Source organism: Topomyia yanbarensis, chromosome 2 (genome assembly GCF_030247195.1).
Source record: "Topomyia yanbarensis strain Yona2022 chromosome 2, ASM3024719v1, whole genome shotgun sequence".
Classification (NCBI taxonomy): Eukaryota; Metazoa; Arthropoda; class Insecta; order Diptera; family Culicidae; genus Topomyia; species Topomyia yanbarensis.
In genome coordinates this window covers 163,190,413-163,200,188 of record NC_080671.1, presented here as the reverse complement: position 1 = coordinate 163,200,188, position 9,776 = coordinate 163,190,413, and positions in this window count along the sequence as shown.

The window sequence follows — 9,776 nt, the reverse complement described above, 5'->3', positions numbered from 1 at the left end:
ATTGTTGTGCAATGGCATAGTAATATAAATATAGAGGATTAATTAATTTCCATGTCGTCCACAGACATTCAGACCCTTATATTTTCAGATATATTTTCAAACCTTTTCCAATATTCCTACTGAGATGTCTCTCCAGGTCATCAAACGGTTTTCACAAGTCTACTATCTCACAACTTCACGCAAGTCTAAGTTCATCGATGACATTTGGTCCGAGATCGGCGATGTCCGATTGCTAACAGCCTTATGCCGACAGTGAGGGTGTGAACGGTTTTAGGCATGATAACACGACCGTAAAATGAACTTTATTCTGATTGGTGTCGATCATCACAGTCAATAGAGACTGAAAAACACCACATCTGCATTTATGAATCTAATATCAAGTTCCGCATTTGATAATAAGCTCATCAATATATTGTAAAGCCCTGCAATGGTCGTTATAATCACTCGTTTACGTGTATACTACTCACAATCCGTTATGAAGAATAGGATACATTGATCTAGAACATTTCGTACTATCTTTACTAATTATCTATTAGAGCAACGCAAAATTATTATTCTTAAAGGCCCCCCTCTCATATTGTGACAAATGTCATTTGGATAATTCTAGACTCCCGCCCACTTAACTCCGCTAGCGAATGACGGATCCCAATAGTAGCATGTCTGTAATAACATACGTACATGGAACTATTGAGAACCAGAGCTACAGGTCCAAAGCCCTGGTAAAGGAGGATGGTTGTGATGATCCGGGCCGAGATCACCACGTAAAGCAAGGTAGGGCATAACCCCAATTCCAAGGCGTGAAGCGACCCGTGCCGAGGGATGAGTGATCGAGGGGGTGAAAAAGATGCTCGATCGTTAACGGAGCCTGTGGGGTACCTGGGCAACCCCCACAGTAAGCGTCCCTTACCACGCTAATGCGGAGCTCTGGTGTGGCGGACATATATTTCTCGCGCTACTCGTGGGGCTATACATGGAGATGAATAAAAATAAAAACAAACAGACGGAGGTGCCAAACCCCTTCGCTAGAGGTGGTTTGGCGAGGTCTCCCCCCCGTGGGGAGAGTAGTGGAGCGATGAGTGCTGCATCCGAAAGCACCAGTGACCCCCCAGCGGCGGTAGGCAATAACCCTACCAATGCATCGGAGGGGCCAATAGCTACGATGCGCAAAGTAGCGAAGCAACTCGATTCTATAATCGACTTCGCTAGCGCAAAGCAGAACATAGCCAAGGAGTTGAAGTTGAGCCTTCTGGAGCTCCGGAAAGCTGTTCGTGTCGCAAGACAGGAACAGCAGGCCTATGTTGAGAGGGTGGAATGTCGGGAGAGGCCCGACAGAGAAACCCAGACAGTGGCCTCCAATAGGAGGAAAGAGAGAAGGTCGATAGAGGTTCACAGACAGTGGCCTTTACCTTCTACGGAGCAGCCACGTCGATCGAAGCGGCGACTGAGTTCCCCTCGAAGGGAAAAGGAAAGGGCAATCGCAAGACGGCATCGAATGCGAAGCGCCCTAGGAAGTCGCCAGGCGAGGGTGCCAAAACCGACACCACTCGGCGTGCAACCGTCAAGGTCAAACGCCGCCTGGGTGAGGTAAGCGAGGGCGAGAGTGACCTCGCTGTGGAGAGCGATGGTACCAGCAACCCGGCACGACCGGGGCAGGGGGGCTCAAACCCCTGGACGCTGGTCACCAAGAAAAAGCCGGCACCGAAACCGGAGGTACCGCGGCCTGCGAGGAAGGCCAAGGACAGAGGCGAAGCCTTGTGGTTAAAAACCGACAAGGACAAATACGCCGATGTCCTTAAATCGATGAAGGCGGCCGAAAGCCTCTCGGCCCTTGGGCAGGATGTGCGTAGCGTAAGACGCACCAACACGGGAGAGATGCTCCTGGTGCTGAAGCGAGGCGCACAATCAAGTGCAGTATATAAGGCCTTGGCCCAAGAGGTCCTTGGTGAGGGCGCCCAAATCAGGTCGCTAGGTGCGGAAACAACTCTCCAGTGCAAGCACTTGGACGAGTTCGCGACCGCAGAAGACGTCGTCGCAGCCGTCAAGGAGCACTGGGGCGTCACAATCGAGCGGGCCTCTGTGCGATTGAGGGACGGACCCTCTGGCACCCAAGTAGCCTACCTCAGGCTACTGAATACGGATGCCAAAAAGGTAACCGAGAAAGGGAAGCTGAAGATCGGCTGGTCGGTATGCCCTATTAGTATACCCCAGCCGCCTTCAGTGGACAGGTGCTATCGGTGCCTAGAATCCGGCCATAAAGCATACGAATGCAAAGGCATAGATAGGAGCAAGCTATGTCGTCGCTGCGGCGAGGAGGGGCATAAAGAGCGGGGGTGCACTAAGGCATATAAGTGCATTATCTGCACCGCTAAGAAGCAAGCCCATAAACATGCTATGGGCGGACCTTCGTGTCCCTTCGGCGAGTTAAATAAGAAGAAGCCGTGAGAGCCACACAGCTAAATCTTAACCATTGTGCAGCAGCCCAACAGCTGCTGTGGCAGTCGGTCTCGGAGTCGAGGACAGATGTCGCCCTCTTATCAGACCCGTATAGCATCCCTGCCGGCAACGGCAATTGGGTGTCGGACGGGTCTGGAATGGTGGCAATCTGTACAACGGGAAGGTTCCCGATTCAAGAGGTAATACACCCCTCCGCCGAGGGTGTGGCGATTGCCAAGATCAATGGTGTGTTCTATTGCAGCTGCTACGCCCCACCAAGGTGGCCAATAGAACAGTTCTACCAGATGATCGACAGGCTCTCGTCGGACCTCGTGGGCCGGAAACCGGTAGTAATAGCGGGAGACTTCAACGCTTGGGCAGTGGAGTGGGGCAGCCGCTGTACAAATAGCAGGGGTCAAGCGCTAATGGAAGCGTTTGCGAAACTCGATACTGTGCTAGCTAATGATGGCTCCGCTAGTACATTCCGTAGAAACGGAGTGGAGGCGTGGATTGATTTGACCTTTGCCAGCCCGAGTCTGGCTCCAGGCATGGAATGGAGGGTAGACGAAGGCTACACCCATAGCGATCATCTAGCAATCCGCTTTAAGATCAACTATGGTGTGCAGCATCCGAGGGCGGGAGATCCCTGTCAGGTACGCGGGTGGAAGTCCAATCACTTCGACAGCGAAGCTTTCACCGCGGCCCTGGGACTGGAGGCCAACACCGACAGTCTAAGCGGGGATGCGCTGGTAGCTGTTCTATCACGCGCGTGCGACGCCACTATGCCGAGAAAAACACTGCCAAGAAACGGTAGATGCCCGGTATACTGGTGGAGTGCCGAGATTGCATCTCTACGGTCAGCCTGTCTCAGAGCTAGACGTAGGATGCAAAGAGCTCGCACCGAGGATGCAAGAGAGAACCGCCGTGAAGCGTTTCGAGCTGCGAAATTAGCCCTTAACAAGGCTATTAAAAGCAGCAAGAGAGCGTGTTTCGACAACCTGTGTGAGAGTGCCAACGCGAATCCGTGGGGTGACGCCTACCGGATTGTGATGGCCAAGACCAAAGGGGGCTCCTCATTCCCAGAACGGTCTCCGGACCGGTTGGCAACGATTATCGAAGTACTCTTCCCGTCTCGAGCCACAAGCCCCTGGCCACCTGCACTACGAGACAGTGCGGGCACGGTCGAAATGGTGGCTCCAGTGACGAATGAAGAACTACTCGCAGTGGCTAAATCCCTAGCAATGAACAAAGCTCCAGGGCTGGATGGAGTTCCAAACAACGCTCTCAAGGCAGCGATCATAGCGAACCCGAACATGTTCAGGCTAGCTATGCAGAGATGCCTTGACGAGTGCCGTTTCCCCGATAGATGGAAAAGGCAGAAACTGGTGCTGTTGCCGAAGCCCGGGAAGCCGCCAGGCGACCCATCGGCGTACAGACCAATCTGTCTGATAGACACGACTGGCAAACTGCTTGAGAGGATCATCCTCAACAGGCTCACCCCGTACGCGGAAGGTACAGACGGTCTGTCAAGCAACCAGTTTGGCTTTCGGAAGGGTAAGTCCACAGTGGACGCTCTCAACTCAGTGATAAATACTGCCGAGATAGCGATCCAACGAAAAAGGCGAGGTATTCGATACTGTGCGTTAGTGACACTTGACGTGAAGAACGCATTCAACAGCGCAAGCTGGGATGCCATCGCGCTCTCGTTACACCGGCTTAGCCTACCGGTGGGTCTGTACCGGATCCTGGAAAGTTACTTCCAAAACCACGTACTGCCATACGAGACCGATGCCGGTCAGAAAAGGGTTCCGATTACCGCCGGAGTCCCGCAGGGCTCGATCCTAGGCCCAGTGCTATGGAACCTCATGTATGACGGGGTTCTGAGACTGTAGTTCCCTCCTGGGGTCAAGATCGTCGGCTTTGCCGACGACGTAACCTTGGAGGTCTACGGGGAGTCAATTCCTGAGGTAGAACTAACCGCAGAACACGCGATTAGCACGGTGGAGGAATGGATGAGCGCGAGAGGCCTGGAGCTCGCTCATCATAAGACGGAGGTAGTTATCGTCAACAACCGCAAGTCGGCACAACATGCAGTTATCCATGTGGGAGAAGTCGCGATCACTTCACAGCGAAGTCTGAAGTCTCTCGGAGTCATTATAGACGACAAGCTGACCTTCGGCAGCCATGTCGACTATACGTGCAAGAGAGCGTCGACTGCTGTTGCGGCACTATCAAGAATGATGTCCAACAGCTCAAAGGTGTGCGCCAGTAGACTTAGGTTACTGGCAGGCGTTGTCGTATCTATCCTCAGGTACGGCGGCCCGTCATGGTCAAGAGCACTGAGGGTAACCAGTTACCTACAGAAACTGGAGAGCACCTACCGCGTGATGTGCCTCAGAGTGATATCTGCCTACCGCACGGTATCACACGATGTATCCTGCGTGATAGCGAGCATGATGCCAGTCGGGCTGGTCATTCGAGAAGATGAGGAGTGCTTCGAGCTACGTGGAAACAGGGGAGCCCGCGAGCGCACCAGGGTGACCTCGGTCGCCAGATGACAGCGTGAGTGGGACAACTCCTCGAAAGGTAGGTGGACCCACCGGCTAATACCTAGCATATCGAGCTGGGTGGGAAGACCCCATGGGGAAGTTCACTTCCACCTGACACAATTCCTGTCAGGCCATGGCTGTTTCCGTCAGTACCTCCACAGGTTCGGGCACGCGGAGGTCCCAGTCTGCCCGGACTGCCCAGGTGTAGATGAAACTGCCGAACACATACTGTTCGTATGTCATCGGTTCGACGTCGAAAGAAGAGCAATGCTTGACGTCTGTGGCTGGGACACAACCCCTGATACCCTTATTCAGCGGATGTGTCAATCGGTGGAGAAGTGGAACGCAGTCTCGGCTGCTACCATCCAGATTGCCAGTAGGCTACAGGTAATCTGGCGAACCGAGCAACAGACGACGGGCACGGCTAACTAGTGATTGGTTAGCTGGAGCGAAAAAGGCCAAGCGCAAAATAAGAGAATGAATGGTCTGTTCATGCCGAGGCAGGTTGGCGCAGCGAATGGCAACCGCGTAAGGGGTAAACCCAGCCACCCCGAAGCAAGACAGAAGAGTGAGTGTATAGGCGTATAAGTGGACTGCCTCATGCCAAGACGGGAGGGTCGTAGCGTAGTATGTTGGAACTAAGCTATCGATGCCTCATGGCGTGGCAGAGGAGTGAAAGGGTGAGCACCCAAGTCAGCCTCACATGGATGGGTAGGGCGAGCACAAAAGTAAGCCTAGCAAGGAATGAGTAAGGTGAGCACAAAAGTCAGCCTCATGTGGGAGTGTTTGAGAGTGAATCAAAGTGTGATTGAGAGAGCACCCAAGTAAGCCTCATACAGGATGTATGATCGCGTGAGTGAGAGTGAATGAGTACATTGAGTACAGCCATCCCCCCAGAAGTAATACCGAGAGGTAGTTCCTGGGAGGAATGATGGCGGAGCCCAATGGAGTTTAGTCGGTATTAATGGCTGGTCACCATTCGAGTCCGACACGCCCCCAGTGCACCCAGTGTGGTAGATTGGACCCTACCGTTAGCACGTGTACTGGGCTAGGACATAAAGGTCTTCTCCATTGTAAAAAAAAAAAAGACTCCCGCCCACTTCGCTTGAAATTTTTAAAATTAGTTCTATGGGAAAATATGGAGGAAAATATGTTAAATGCTATAACTTTTGAAGTAGCAATTAGAAAATTACAACCTTACTATTTGAATTCATATTAAATTTTATCATTTTCTCGTACATATATTTCTATTATTCTTCAATCAATTTTCATAAAATGTAACTTGTTGAACATGGAAAATTCTTAGGAATACAACAAAAATGGATTTGTTAGCGGTAAAATTCATACACATCAAATTTTTTGACTTTAACTCTACGAATCACATTTTTTTCATCAAATCCTTTAATACCTCAACTTGTCCTATTTTTTCAGGAATGAAACTTTTCTTATGTAATCCCTAAGCGTATTTTACACTAAAAGTCGTAAATTAAATAAGTATTTTATTGTTAAATGGAGATAATATGTGCGAATTAATGATAAAAATGCAAAATCGAGACTATATGCCAGATAATTTGATGTTTCTGAATTTTACCGTTAACAAATCTATTTTTATTTTATTCCTAAGGATTTTTCACGTTCAACAAGGTACAATTTATTAAAATTGAGTGAAGAAAAATAGAGATATATGCACGAGAAAATGATGAAATTTAATATGAATTACAAAAGGCCCGATAACCCCAACTTCTCGTATTCGAACAAAGGTCAAAAAGGTATCGTTCGATTTGGAATAGGTTCCAGATGACAGTCTGGAGCCGAGAATAAAAGGCCCTCTGGGGACCTACCGGAACTATTGGTTATATAGCCATAAAACTATTTGGTAAATGCTACCAACCTCACGTTTACTTTTTATACCCAAGTTTTGCCTTTTTCCGATATTTTAATTTGTCCGTAAATCGTTTTCTCATTGTCTTTTTATTTTTTTGCAAAACTAAATTTTAAATTCATTATTTTAAACGACAATCAACTTTCATACAAATATTTTACAAATACTTCTTATAATGTAATATTTTAGGTACATTAATTAACCCTTTTAACTGTGGACTTTAACTAGCTGTAACTAACAAAATCATTAAATTTATAAACTGACACCTTTTTTTTAAAACCTAACAAAAATTACTTTAGAAAATTAAGAACACCGTGCGCACTTCTTATTTCTTTGATTGTTGGAGCAGAATGAAGAATCAGTGCCTGGAGCTGAGCCTAAAACGGTGGCGCATTCGTAAGTCGGCACCGAAGATGAACCGAAAACCTCCGAATTTTCGACAGCTCGGCTTATCCGTTTGGTAACCCTTTTATTGGCTACTCTACCCGTGGCGTGTTTTTTTTAAATTTTTTTTACAATGGAGAATACATTTACGTACTAGCCCAGTACACGTGCTATTAGTAGATGCCAAGCTACCACACGGGGTGTACTGGGGGCGCACAGTGGCGGCTCTTCAAACAAAAGTCGGACAAAACCTCAAATGTTACCTAATTTGGCTGAAAATCACAATTTAAGCTAATTTTGAGGTACTGAGCTCATTTTTGATGCCAAAAGTCATAAAATATTAAATGCATTTTTCCATACAGTGTCATTGAACCTTTCTTATAACTATGATCCCGTTTTCATGGTAGATTTTCCGTTACTGTTCACCAATGTCAGCAATCTCATAAAAAATGAAGAACACTACTTTAAATCCATTGTATAATGTGTTGGTTTACTGTAGATTGTCTAACTATTTTACACAAAACACCATGTGTCTCCATATCAGCAACAAAGCTTCAAAATCGCGTTAAACCTTTTTGCGCACCTAGGCGCAGAACGAGACCATGCTATTAGAAAAGTAGAGGTAATTTCACGTAGAATGTATACTATTTGACCGTTCCGAAATGATTCCGAAATTTGTACAGAATACATTAGTGAAAAAAGTATTTTGAATCTGACCACCTTAAACATATTTAAACTAAAAAGTATAGTTCCAAGCAAATTTACCAAATGTATTTTACTCATTAACAAAGTTCTTTCGTTCCTCTACACAATGAAACTAGTTGTGCTAAAATCGGACCAAAATCAAAAGAGCAACATGCATTTGAAATGAACAGAGCAATGGTGGTTTCGGAAATGAAAATCATTAAAAAATCCGGACTTTGGTACGTTTAAACTCGTGTTCTTATCCAATCATCATAAAATTTTGAATATATATCACTCAATACATGAGCAATTTAGGAAAAATATAAAATATCAATATTTCAAAAATAAATTTTTGAGGTTTTGGCCAGCCTCCGGCCACTGTGGGGCGTGTCGGCCTCGAATGGTGATGCTGCCATTAATACTGACCAAACTCCATTGGGCTCCGCCATCGTTCCCCCCAGGGACTACCTCTCGGTATTACTTCTGGGGAATGGCTGTACTTAATGTACTCATTCACTCTCGCTCACGCGTTCATACGTCCTGTATGAGGCTTACTTGGGTGCTCTCTCTCTCTGTCACACTTTGATTCACTCTCTAACACTCCACATGAGGCTTACTTTTGTGCTCACCTTTTTCGTTCCTTGCGAGGCTGACTTGTGTGCTCACCGTTTCCATACCTTGTAAGGCTGACTTTTGTGCTCACCTCTAACATACCATGTGAGGATGACCTTTGTGCTCACCCTTAACATACCGTGTGAGACTGAGTAGGATGCTCACCCTTTCGCTCCTCTGCCACGCCACGAGGCATCGATAGCTAAGTCCTAACATAATACGCTACAACTCCCCATCTTGGCATGAGGCAGTCCACATATACGCCTATACACTCGCTCTTCTGTCTTGCTTCGGGGTGGCTGGGTTTACCCCTTACGCGGTTGCCAGTCGCTGCGCCAAACCTGCCTCAGCATGAACAGACCATTCACTCCCTTTTTTGCGCTTGGTCTTTTTCGCTCCAACTAACCAATCACTAGTTAGTCGTGCCCGTCGTCTGTTGCTCGGTGCGCCAAATTCTCTGTAGCCTACAGGCAATCTGGGTGGTTGCAGTCGAGACTGCGTTCCACTTCTCCACCGATTGACACATCCGCTGAATAAGGGTATCAGGGGTTGTGTCCCAGCCACAGACGTCAAGCATTGCTCTTCTTTCGACGTCGAATCGAGGACATACGAACAGTATGTATTCGGCAGTTTCGTCTACACCTGGGCAGTCCGGGCAGACTGGGACCTCCGCGTGCCCGAACCTGTGGAGGTACTGTCGGAAACAGCCATGGCCTGACAGGAATTGTGTCAGGTGGAAGTGAACTTCCCCATGGGGTCTTCCCACCCAGCTCGATATGCTAGGTATCAGCCGGTGGGTCCACCTACCTTTCGAGGAGTTGTCCCACTCACGCTGTCATCTGGCGACCGAGGTCACCCTGGTGCGCTCGCGGGCTCCCCTGTTTCCACGTAGCTCGAAGCACTCCTCATCTTCCCGAATGACCAGCCCGACTGGCATCATGCTCGCTATCACGCAGGATACATCGTGTGATACCGTGCGGTAGGCAGATATCACTCTGAGGCACATCACGCGGTAGGTGCTCTCCAGTTTCTGTAGGTAACTGGTTACCCTCAGTGCTCTTGACCATGACGGGCCGCCGTACCTGAGGATAGATACGGCAACGCCTGCCAGTAACCTACGTCTACTGGCGCACACCTTTGAGCTGTTGGACATCATTCTCGATAGAGCCGCAACAGCAGTCGACGCTCTCTTGCATGTATAGTCGACATGGCTGCCGAAGGTCAGCTTGTCG